Raw genomic sequence first — 12016 nt, 5'->3', positions numbered from 1 at the left:
GATCTAAATTGGAGGACATATTTAAGGGGGGCCTAAAGTCCTGACTTTAATTTACTTTCTTTATAGATGGTCTTGCTTTTCGCACGACGAACTTGTCTTATTAGGAGAAAGAGAGAAGTTCTTTAGTTTTTTTAATGATGACAGTTTTAAAACTATTGTGTAAAGATCATATATTATTTCAGATCTTTTCTTTAGTCATATACTTTTGTAATTTAATAAATATCTATAGCTTAAACATCAACTTAGAGACCCTACAAACCCTAAGAGATCAATTTGTTTATTGTCTTTAATCATTTAAACTAGTTCGACCAGTCTAACCATTAAACAAGTAACTCCATATCTAATATAAAATGATTATCCAGTTGTGACTAATGACTATCTCCTCTACCATGTGTGAAACGTGATCACATATTCAACTCTAAAATGTATAAAAAATGGAGTTGATATTCCAATATTTTGTCTCCGTAGGTAATGTCTTAACCAATTAATTTGAACTCAAACTGAAAAACAGTTTTTTAATGATTCAAACAAACCCCAATGCAGCCACGTATCTGTCCCCTACCGTGGCCGCATGCCGGACAAATCACAGGCATGACCCACACTTAAAAGTCAATAGCATAACTTCAATGCTTAGCACACCAATAATAATAATATTATTATTATTATTAGGTTTTTGTTGTTGAATTCCGTGGTCTAATTGTAGTCTTCTTCTTCGGCTCCGATTGCTAGTCCGCCCGAGGTGGTGACTGGATAGGGTTTGGTTTACACGTACGTACGTGTGCTTCTCTTATTGACTTGGTGCTTCAACGACCAATAGAAAATGTTTAAGTCTCAACTAATTATATTTGACTATCACCATCATCTTATCACACATTTGCATATGCCTCATACTTGGGAACATGATATGAGTTTAAATTGGTAAATAAATCATTAAATTATATTTTGAAAAGAAATATACTACAGAAATAAAATTTGAAATCCCGTCCGGTTCCTGGTCCAACTGTATGCCGATGCCCATGAATTCAAATATTAAATACAACCGAACAAGTTATGTGACTGGTTCTCGGTCAGACCAAACGACGGTGTATCCCAGTTTAAAGGAAATTGTGTTTTTTAAGGGACTTTTACTATGATTTCGATTTTTAGAATGGACTTCTTTTATGTTTTAGAAAAGTGAAAATCAGAAACTTGACCAAAACATTTACAAAAATATATAGTTGGACTTCCTTTTTTTTTATTCTTCTATTTAACCAAAGGGATCATTATTTTGCAGTCATGAGGCAAGACCTTTGTCCATAATTGTCGTACACTTGTACATGATATCCATTCTGTGTATGCGCCAACTAGTCTCATGAAGACAAGCATTAACATTAACATTTCTTTTCTTAAGTTCCTTAAAAAAAATTTATCCCATTTGATTATAATTGATTTAAAAGCTTGTTTTATAAATTTGACAGCTAGGTTTTTGTATTACTATTTTTTTATATACACAGGATATATAATTTTAATTATTTAATTACATTTTTTTATTTTCTTTTGGTCGCTAGGTACCAATAATCCTGTGTTGATACTTAATATATGAGCTTTTGTTTTGCTTTTTATGTTTTTTGTTTTTGTTTTTCTTATTTTTTTCACAAGATGCCCTTTTATTTTATTTTTTCGCCAGATGCCCTGAATCATGCACGAGCATGACGTAAAATTCCTTTAATCTTTGTGATTCGTAGCGCAAGACGATTTTAGTGGTCTATTTTAATCAATGTTTTCTCTGTCAAAATGGTACGGTCAAATGAAATAATGAATGATTTGATATATGTAGATTGTGTTTGGTTAAGACTTTAAGGGTGATCAGAGTGAGCAAAGTATCAATCGGGATGAGGGTGAAACGGGAGAGTTGACATTTTGGTACCAAATAGAAACCACTTGGCCCTCCTTGTACGGAAAATTTAATTTCAAGGATGGGTGATGAATTCATGGTTTCATGTTGTTCATCCCGATCAATTTGGTGATATCCAATACATTATTACGACTTTCATATATAATATTACGGGAAAAGTTAACGTACAAATTAAATTAAAGTGCAAATTGTACGAACCAACTAATGTAATTATATATACAAGTAGTGTAATTATGTAATTATATCGTAGTGTAATTATATTATGCTATAATTACACTATATTATAATTACAGCATAATTATAATATGCTGTAATATATAATTACATTATTTGATTCACACAGTTAGCACATTAATTTGATTTGTATTAATTTGATCCAAACCCATAATATTTATATATTAATATTTTTGTTATTAAATTTTTATTACTATCATTTTTCTTTTGTAGTGTGGTAAAATTACGCTTTTATTACGCTACTTGTAATATTTACAATGTAATTTATTACTCTAACTGTTTTTATGATATAGTAGATTATTCGCATCCCCGGAGAGATACATTGTTTCCATTGTGACTTGGTCGTCAAAAGGTATAATTGCGTTATACGCTCATTTACCAACATGTCACTGCGTCTTCCTTTCGCTTTGCTTCGTATGTTTTTTTGACTTCATAAAGAGCACGTATGCAAAACGTACAGGAGGGTGAAGGCCGCCAACGAACTTAATATTTATTGTAAAAGCCACTGTATTTGTAATGTTTTATTAGTTTTTTTACTGGTGGGCCCTCAGCCCCATGTTATGAGCCCCTCCAATTAAGCCTAAAATGACCATTTTAGATGATCTTGTCATGGCCAAGCTTCTTCTTCTTCTTCTTCTTCTTCTCTCTCTCTCTCTCTCTCTCTCTCTCTCTCTCTCTCTCTCTCTCAACTTTTCTAGAGAAGATATTGGTGAGGGTTGTTTGTCTTCAAAACTTCTTGAAATCTATTAGTTGGTTTTTATATAAACTATTGGCTCACCCGCCGCTTTGCGGCGTACTTGGGCCGCCAACCGAGCGTGACAATGACAGTTCATTAGCGGACAACAAAACACGACAATATACATCCTTCAGGTTATTTCCAAGCAAGTAGAATTATTTATGCTAATTGCGGTTATATTCATAAACAAGGTGATGCATGCTGACTTGTCGCTATGGTGCTATTGTGCGTTCGGTGACGTCTTTTCCAAAAGGTTATGCTATGTTGTACAACATTGCAGCGTTTTGTTGGGTCGGTCGTATTATTTGATGTTGATGCCCAATAACTTAGGCATTCTATGTTGTGTAGCCTAAAATATGCATCTTTATTAGTGTTGGATAATAGCGTTGTTTAATTTGTTTGTGTATGTTACCTTATGTTAACCAAAAAAGTTTAAGTGTTGTTGGTTATCATCACTGCCTAGCATCCGCTGAAGGAGGCGAATTGTCTTCTGCAAGAAATGATCGTTAACATACAAAATTATAACAGATCAAATTACTTAAGGGATTTGTCAAGTGTGTTGCTGCTAGTTTTGTAACATCCTACTTTTGATAATAATAACTAAAAGAATTCTGTTTACTTAATGGTGTTTTTTTATTTAGTTATGTTAAATAATAATATTAAAGTGTGAGCTTGAACAATAAAAGATGGAATAAGGAATGGTGATTGGTCTTAGGTCCATGGGCTTAAGGGTATTTAAACACCCTTAAACCTCTCTAAAACCCTAAATCCTCATTTCCACATTTGCCTCCACACACTCAAAAACACACACAAACACTTTCCTTCAAACACTGATTCAATCCGAGCTAAAGGAGGGCAGGTTTCGTGATTCAATGATCACCAAACAGCAAGAAACACTTCCAGATCTACGTCTAGACTCGAAACCAAACCGAAAAAGGTACGTTCTTGAAATAAAGGTTAGGTTTAGGTGTCGGTTTGTCTTAAGATTTGGTACTAAGGCAGGTCGGACCTTACAATGTATGAAAAATGTAAACTTTGTAATAAACAAGTTGTTTGGGATGAGTCAGGATGAACTAGTGATGTTCGGACCAAATTAAAGCAAGACAATGAAGTTATTATGGCTCAGAACTCGTTTCATCAATAAAACGGGCATAACGGGATATACGAAAGTGATTAGAATGGATAGGCATGGAAAACCCGATTCGAATCGATTTCCTGAGAAACTCGATTTGTTTAAAGGAAAAACGAATTGAATTGAAATGAAACGAAATAAAACGAATCGAAGCGAATTGTAACGAATCGAATCGAACTAAAACTAGATTCGATTAGAATGAAAACTCATTGGAATGAAAACTCGATTCGATTAGAATGAAAACTCGATTCAATTAGCATGAAACTCGACTCAAACGAAACTCAACCCTAGCCAGGGGCTCTGCCCTTGGACCCTGTTAGGGGTTGCTACCCCTAGAACCCTGCTGCCAAGGGCGCTGCCCCAGACCCTCGTTCGTTAGGGATTTCACTTACTTAGAATGTGATCTAGTTAGGGGTAGTTAATTAATACTTATAATTGTTACACAGTTAATTGTGCACAGCTAAGGAGGGGTGTTACAGTTAACTCAGAAAGAAACAGGACTCTGATAAATTTCTAGCCCCTTTCTCTATTATGTTTTTTGGGGTTGTGTGCATACTCAATGTGATATGTTAATACACTGATTATATTTGGTAAGTGCATGATATGTGAATGTGTATGCATAGACGTATGTTATATGTATAAAAGAAAGAAGGTACATACGGATGTATGGTTGAATGAGCAAGTAGGGAACATACCCTAATAATATCTGCGAATGTAGGGAGCAGACCCTAATAATATATACGAACGTAAGGACCGGACCCTAATAATATCTGCAAAAGTTATAGGGTTAGATGTTGTTTACCACATAGGGATAGTTATATATGTACTTTTTAAGTTAAAGCAAGAAAGTATAAAAGAATGAATGCATGTACGTATGTATGAAAGAAAGATAAACATGTTAAATATGTAATATGTATCTCCGAATATGTATATATATATATATATATATATATATAAGTATGTTAATATAATGTATGTTTTCCGATTTACTAGAACTCGCTCAGCGTAGCTAACCTTTAGTATGCACGCAGGTAAGTAGAATGAAACAGCTGGCTTGAAGAGGGATACATGGTAGAAAAATAAAGAAACTGGCATATGAAGAATGGAAGCTATGATATTGTGTGATGTATTGAACGTAAATACATGTTTTAATATTTGTTTAACTTTAAGTTATCTAATGAATTGTTGACTTTTATGTTTCAACGAATAGTTTTTAATTCACTCTGATATTCAAGACTGTGTTTATGAGTAAATCCAACGCCAATGTTAGGCACCGGGCTCGAGGCCTTACAAGTTTTCTAGATATGAAAATAAGTACATTTAGAAGTTAATGTGCAGATTTTTAAAACCGTTTTTTATGTTGATATTGTTGATGTATATAAAAATATACATCTTTTTAGCATCAAATAATCTCTAAACACTGCAACTTCTATCGCATAATATAGTTAAAATAACGATTATCATGTTAAAATGTATTTTCAGGTGAATCCAAGCCTCAAACGAAGAAACGAATGAAAAAAACAAAGAAAAACCAAAGAAAACAGCAAAACATGGGGCTGTGCTTCAGGAAACATGGGTTGTGTTTCAGGAAACATGGTGTGACATCTGACCCGATCCGACCCGACCCAGGTACCCGTTTCTCTGACCCGATCTCTTTCTTTTATGATTTAATATTTATTTATACTTATATTTTACTTTCAATAATAATAATATACTTTTCCCTCCCGCCTCTTTCTCTCTCTTTCTTTCCGCCGTTCCGTCCCTCTCCTCTCTTTCCGCCTTCTTTTCCCTCTTGTCGCCGTCCCGCCCTTAAGCCTTGAACCCTTTCCTTAACTCTTTGCTTGTCCTTTGGTTCTTCCCGCCTAAGGATGTCTGCAGCTCCACGCGCCAGACTCCTTACATGGAAGCCTGCGTGAAGACATCTTGTTCCTGCGATGCGTGAAGAGAACTCTTCTCGCAGCGCGCTAAGAATGCATGTTCTTCCCGCAATGCGCTAAGAATGTATGTTCTTCCCGCAATGCGCTTAGAATTCTAGTTCTTCACGCAGCACGCTAAGGATTTGTGATTCTTCCCGCAGTGCGCTAAGGATTGTTGTGCCAGCCTTCGCGCTCGCGCACTCAGCCTTCCCGCGCTTAACCCTTGTATCTTCTGTTTATTCTAGCCGTTTGCTTTTGTAATGTCTTTTCTTCTGAGCTGTTGACCTAACCTATCTAATGTCTGAATAGTTACTTTCGGCGCAGCATGCGTACCAACCCCATTGGTTGGTAGAAAAAGTGACTGACATTATCTTTTGAGATCTGCTTTTCCATGCTTTAACCAGTAACTTTATCTGTCCTCTCCCATGCCTTTTTCTCTTTTTCCTTGCTGCCATATCTTTTGATATCTTTTGCTTTTGGAATCTTTTGCTTTTTGAGATCTTTTCCCCTTTTTCTAGGGATTGTGTTCCCTAGGGTTTCCCTATAAATAATAATGTTAATTTCCTAACACTACACACACAAAGCACTTAATCTCTCTTATTCTCTCTTGCTCCTTGCTCTCTCTGCCGTCCTCCTCTCTGCCTCCGTCTTCCTCCCTGTTCTGCCCTGTTTTTCCGGTAATATATATATATATATAATAATTTACTTATGCTAACTTATAATCAAGACTTAACCCAATCATTAAAACAATAATCTTGTTTATAGGTTAACTTGTGCTTGTTTAAAGTTGGTTCTTGCTTTATCTATCATCGCATCTTTATCAAGTGAGTAATCTCGTACCTAATCCCTTTTTATTTTTAATGTTTTGGGATGTTCATGTGTTCGTACAAACTTAGAGTCTTAAACTTGTTTATGAACTTTAGTCGCGCAGTATCCCATGTGTTGAGGACGTTTACTTGGCTGTTTATTTGTATGTGTGTATCACTAACCGCTTTGTTCGGCCTATTCCGCAGTTTTCATGGATCCATTAGATGAACACGGGAGACCTATCGTTTACGGTTTTCTTTGTTTACACTTGCACAGATGTTTTCTCGTTTTTGTGCTCAATTGGGAGCACGGATTGAACTATGAACTATGAGCTATGATCTATTTAGGCTTGATCACAATCTGATTGCACCCTTGTTAAACACCAGACATACACGTGTTGCGCGCAGATTTATTGTTATCTATGTATTGTATTAAACTTGATTTCTCACCAACACGCAAGTGTTTGACGTTTATTTTAACACATGTTCAGGTTTGCAGTAGTTGTTTTGGAGCTTGTGGACACATAGGAAGTTTTCTTTATTTTGGACCTAGATTAAAATGTATCAAGACAAGTTATTGCTGTTCGAATATTATGATTTATAATATATTGATTATGTTGGTTTATTTATATCTTATGTATACGTTGCGCATGCGTGAATGAATGTATTTATTAAATATTGACACCCAATAGTGTCACGAGTAATGAAACAATATGTGGCGCCCCGATGTATAATCCGCCTTTGGTCGGGGTGTTACAGATTGGTATCAGAGCTCGTTGACTTTAGGATAGGTGGTTAGACGTAACGGCCTAGAATACCTAAGAGTCCCTTCTCGCGCATGAGAGAAATCTCATGTTTGCGCGCTTATTGTTAATTACTCGTTATTTATGAATATGCTCGCGCTTGCGCAGTATATGATTTTATGTTTTATTCCGCGATATTTCGATTTTTGATTGAATTTCGATTTTTATTGATATTCGTTTGTTGGATTTGAAAAATCCGAAAAGTCATGGTGATACATGAATTGTTGATTTTCAATTTCCATTTACGATTATGTTCTGAGGTTGGAGACTTGAAAAGTCATGGTGATACATGAATTGTCAACCTCCAATACTCATTTTCTTGTATATTTTATATTGAAGATTGAAAAGTCATGATGATACATGAATCGTCAATCTCCAATACTCGTTTGCTCGTATATTTTAAATTGGGAATTCGGAAAGTCATGGTGATACATGAATTGTCGATTCTTGATTCGAATTTGTTACCTTAATTAAGTCTGCATTTAAAGTCATTTATTTTACTTTAACTTTTGACAGTAACTGACTCCGTGAAACCAAGCTTTTCGAGGTTATACTTTGCGCTAAAACCAAGATATTAACTAAAATTAAAACTTTTATAGAATGCCTCCGCTATCTCGCCGATTTCAGAGAAGAGAAGCCTCGCGCATGCGTAGACAGCAACGTTCCCAGGAAATGGCCGCCGCGATAGCCCAAGCCTTGAGCCAAAACAACACCTCGAGTTATAACATTAAGTCCTTTAACGCGGGTAACCCTCCAAAGTTCACAGGTCTTGAAGGAGCCACCGTGATGCTCCAATGGCTCGAAAAGATTGAAAACACTTTCCTCCATACCCAATGCCCCTCAGACAGACGAACCCTATATGCTTCCAGTGTCCTGGGATCCAGAGCGCTTACATGGTGGAATGGAGTAGCTCATGCGCGTGGCGCAGAGGCTGCTTCTAGCATGACATGGGAGGAATTCAAGGAGATTCTTACGCGAGAATTCTGCCCTCCCAACGAAATTAAGCGCCTGGAGGAGGAATTTTGGAATCTTAAGCAATACAGCGGTGAAGCGCGCGAGTACGCGACGCGCTTCCACGAGCTAAGCTTACTGGTCCCTCACCTTGTTACCCCTTCCCGCCGAGCCATAGAGAAATTCCTTGGGGGTCTCCCCATGGAAATTCAAGATTCTGTATGGGCCAGAAACCCAGTAACCCTCTCTGACGCCATTGAGTTGGCCGCTGTGCTCAGCGACAACCATGTCAGAGCAGGAACCCTGTTCCTGCGGGGAGCTGAGAAAACCAAACCCACCAAGACTGTCCCTGAACCAACAGAAACCAAACCTGAACCCTCAAACCGTAACAACCTCAAGCGCAGGCGCAAGGCCTATGCGCTTACCAACCCGCCCATTGCCCAGCAACCCATTTATCAACCCCCAGTTTATGCGCCTAACCCTCTGACAGCTTACCCAACACCTCCTGTAGTCCATAACTATGCCTTAACCAATCCCGCACTCCCTGCCCCGCCACCTAAGAAACCTTACACAGGAAATAAACCCTTTTGCCCAACCTGTAGACTTCACCACCCAACCCAAACCCCGTGTCGTCAATGTAACCGATGTGGCCGCGTTGGTCACTCTGCTGAGTTCTGTAAAATCCTTCCCGCCAACCCAATTGCGCCAACACCACCAGTCTACCCGCAGAACCCACAATCAATCTACCAAAACCCACGACCCAGATCGTGCTTTAACTGCGGTGATCCCAGTCATTTCCGGAACGCGTGCCCGAGACTACAAGTGCAAATCACACAAGCGAATCCGGTGAACCAGATTTCAAACCAAGTGACGCGTGGACGAGCTTTTAACATAACCGCGCACCAAGCGCAAGCGAATAATGACGTAGTTAATGGTACATTTTTGCTTAACGGATTTTATGCTTCTATACTTTTTGATACTGGCGCCGATCGAAGTTTTATCTCTCGCGCCTTCGAGCAGAAGCTTGCGCGACCGCGCAGCGATTTAAAAGAAGATTTTTCAGTTGAATTGGCTAATGGCGAAACTGTTTTAATTAACTCGGTGATTAAAGATTGCACGCTTAACCTTAACGAAAACGATTTTCTGATCGACCTCATCCCCATGCCTCTTGGAAGCTTTGATGTTATCATTGGTATGGACTGGCTTACGCATAATCGCGCCGAAGTTATTTGCGCCAAGAAGTTGATTCGCATTCCTCGAGAAAATGGTGATCTTCACATCTACGGCGAAAAACCCTCCCGCGGTCTTAAGATTATGTCATGCGCCGAAGCCCACAGACTCATGCGGAAGAAGTGTGTTGCATTCTTAGCCCATGTGGTTAAACCTGCTGAAGAGAAGAAGCTTCGCGATATCCCTGTTGTGCGTGATTTCCCTGAAGTTTTTCCTGATGATCTTCCTGGTATCCCTCCCGCTCGTGAAGTCGAGTTCCGTATTGATCTTGTCCCTGGTGCTTCCCCCGTGGCCAAATCTCCTTATCGTCTTGCACCCGCTGAGATGCAAGAATTGGCAAGCCAACTTCAAGAGTTGACTGCTAAAGGATTCATCCGCCCTAGCTCTTCGCCCTGGGGTGCTCCGGTGTTGTTCGTTAAAAAGAAAGATGGATCGTTTCGCATGTGTATTGATTACCGCGAGTTGAACAAACTCACCATTAAAAACCGGTATCCCTTACCGCGTATTGACGACCTCTTTGATCAACTCCAAGGTGCCTCTTGTTTCTCGAAGATTGATCTCCGCTCTGGCTATCACCAGTTGCGCATCCGCGATGAAGATGTTCCGAAGACTGCTTTTCGAACTCGTTATGGCCATTTTGAATTCTTGGTCATGTCCTTCGGTTTAACCAACGCACCCGCCGTTTTCATGGATCTAATGAACCGGGTGTGTAGGCCTTTCTTGGATAAATTCGTGATTGTGTTTATCGATGATGTTCTGGTGTATTCTAAGACCAAGGCCGAGCATGAGCAACATCTCCGATTGGTGTTGCAAAAGCTTAGAGCCGAGCAGCTCTTTGCCAAGCTTTCCAAGTGTGAATTCTGGTCTGATGAAGTACAGTTTCTTGGTCATGTTGTAAACAAGATGGGTATTCATGTCGACCCATCCAAAATTGAAGCAATCAAGAACTGGATTACGCCATCCTCTCCTTCTGAGATCCGTTCCTTTCTGGGCTTAGCTGGTTACTACCGGCGATTCATTTCGAACTTCTCGAAGATCGCTTTGCCTTTAACAGCTCTAACGCACAAAGGTAAACCATATATTTGGGGCTCGAAGCAAGAAGAAGCCTTTCTAACGCTCAAGCGTTTGTTGTGTGAAGCTCCTGTTCTTGCGCTACCTGAGGGTAATGATGATTTTGTCGTGTATTGCGATGCATCCAACCAAGGTCTCGGTTGTGTTCTTATGCAACGAGGCAAGGTTATCGCTTACGCATCAAGGCAACTCAAGGTTCATGAAAAGAATTATACAACTCACGATCTCGAACTTGGTGCAGTTGTATTTGCCTTGAAGATCTGGAGACACTACCTTTATGGTACTAAGTGTATCCTCTACACTGACCATAAAAGCCTTCAGCATATCTTTGATCAAAAGGAACTTAACATGAGGCAACGCCGATGGAACGAACTCATCAGCGATTACGATTGTGAGATCCGGTATCATCCTGGTAAGGCTAATGTGGTAGCCGATGCGCTCAGCCGAAAACCCTGCCAGCTTAACTGTATTTTGCCGCGCACGCAGCTTCACTTCGCGCCGATTCAAAGCAACCTTGAATCGCGTATTCGTGACGCGCAGCGCGCATCCATCAGTAATGGTAACCTTCGCGCCGAGTTAGCGTGTGGCGCGGAAGCGCATTTTGTCCCTAATCTGAGTGGAATTCTCTGCTATCTCAGTCGCATCTGGATTCCCTTTGATGAGAATCTTCGCGCTGATATCCTGAGTGAAGCGCATAAATCTCGGTATTCTATTCATCCCGGCGCTGATAAGATGTACAAGGATTTGCGCATTACTTATTGGTGGCCCGGTATGAAAAAGGATATTGCTGTGTTCGTAGCTAGATGCCTGACTTGTTCTAAAGTAAAAGCTGAACACCAACGCCCATCTGGTTTGCTCGAACAACCAGAAATTCCTACGTGGAAATGGGAATGTGTAGCGATGGACTTTATTACCAAGTTACCTTTGACAGCAAGCAAACATGATAGCATTTGGGTAATAGTGGATCGTTTGACTAAGTCTGCTCACTTTCTGCCCATTCGTGAAAACTACCGTGTTGAGCAACTCGCGCAGCTTTATGTCAAGGAAATTGTCTGCCGCCATGGTACTCCTTTGAGCATCATATCCGATCGCGATGGCCGTTTTATATCTCGCTTTTGGAAATCTCTCCAATCTGCGCTAGGAACTCGCTTGGACATGAGTACGGCATATCATCCCCAGACTGACGGTCAGTCTGAGCGAACTATTCAGACTCTTGAGGATATGCTCCGATCTTGTGTTCTTG

Source organism: Bidens hawaiensis, unplaced genomic scaffold, assembly GCF_021521415.1.
Source record: "Bidens hawaiensis isolate Kalapana, Puna unplaced genomic scaffold, B.hawaiensis_p1.1 tig00001721_1, whole genome shotgun sequence".
Classification (NCBI taxonomy): Eukaryota; Viridiplantae; Streptophyta; class Magnoliopsida; order Asterales; family Asteraceae; genus Bidens; species Bidens hawaiensis.
The sequence above is the reverse complement of the archived record's forward strand: the minus strand, read 5'-3'. Positions refer to the sequence as shown.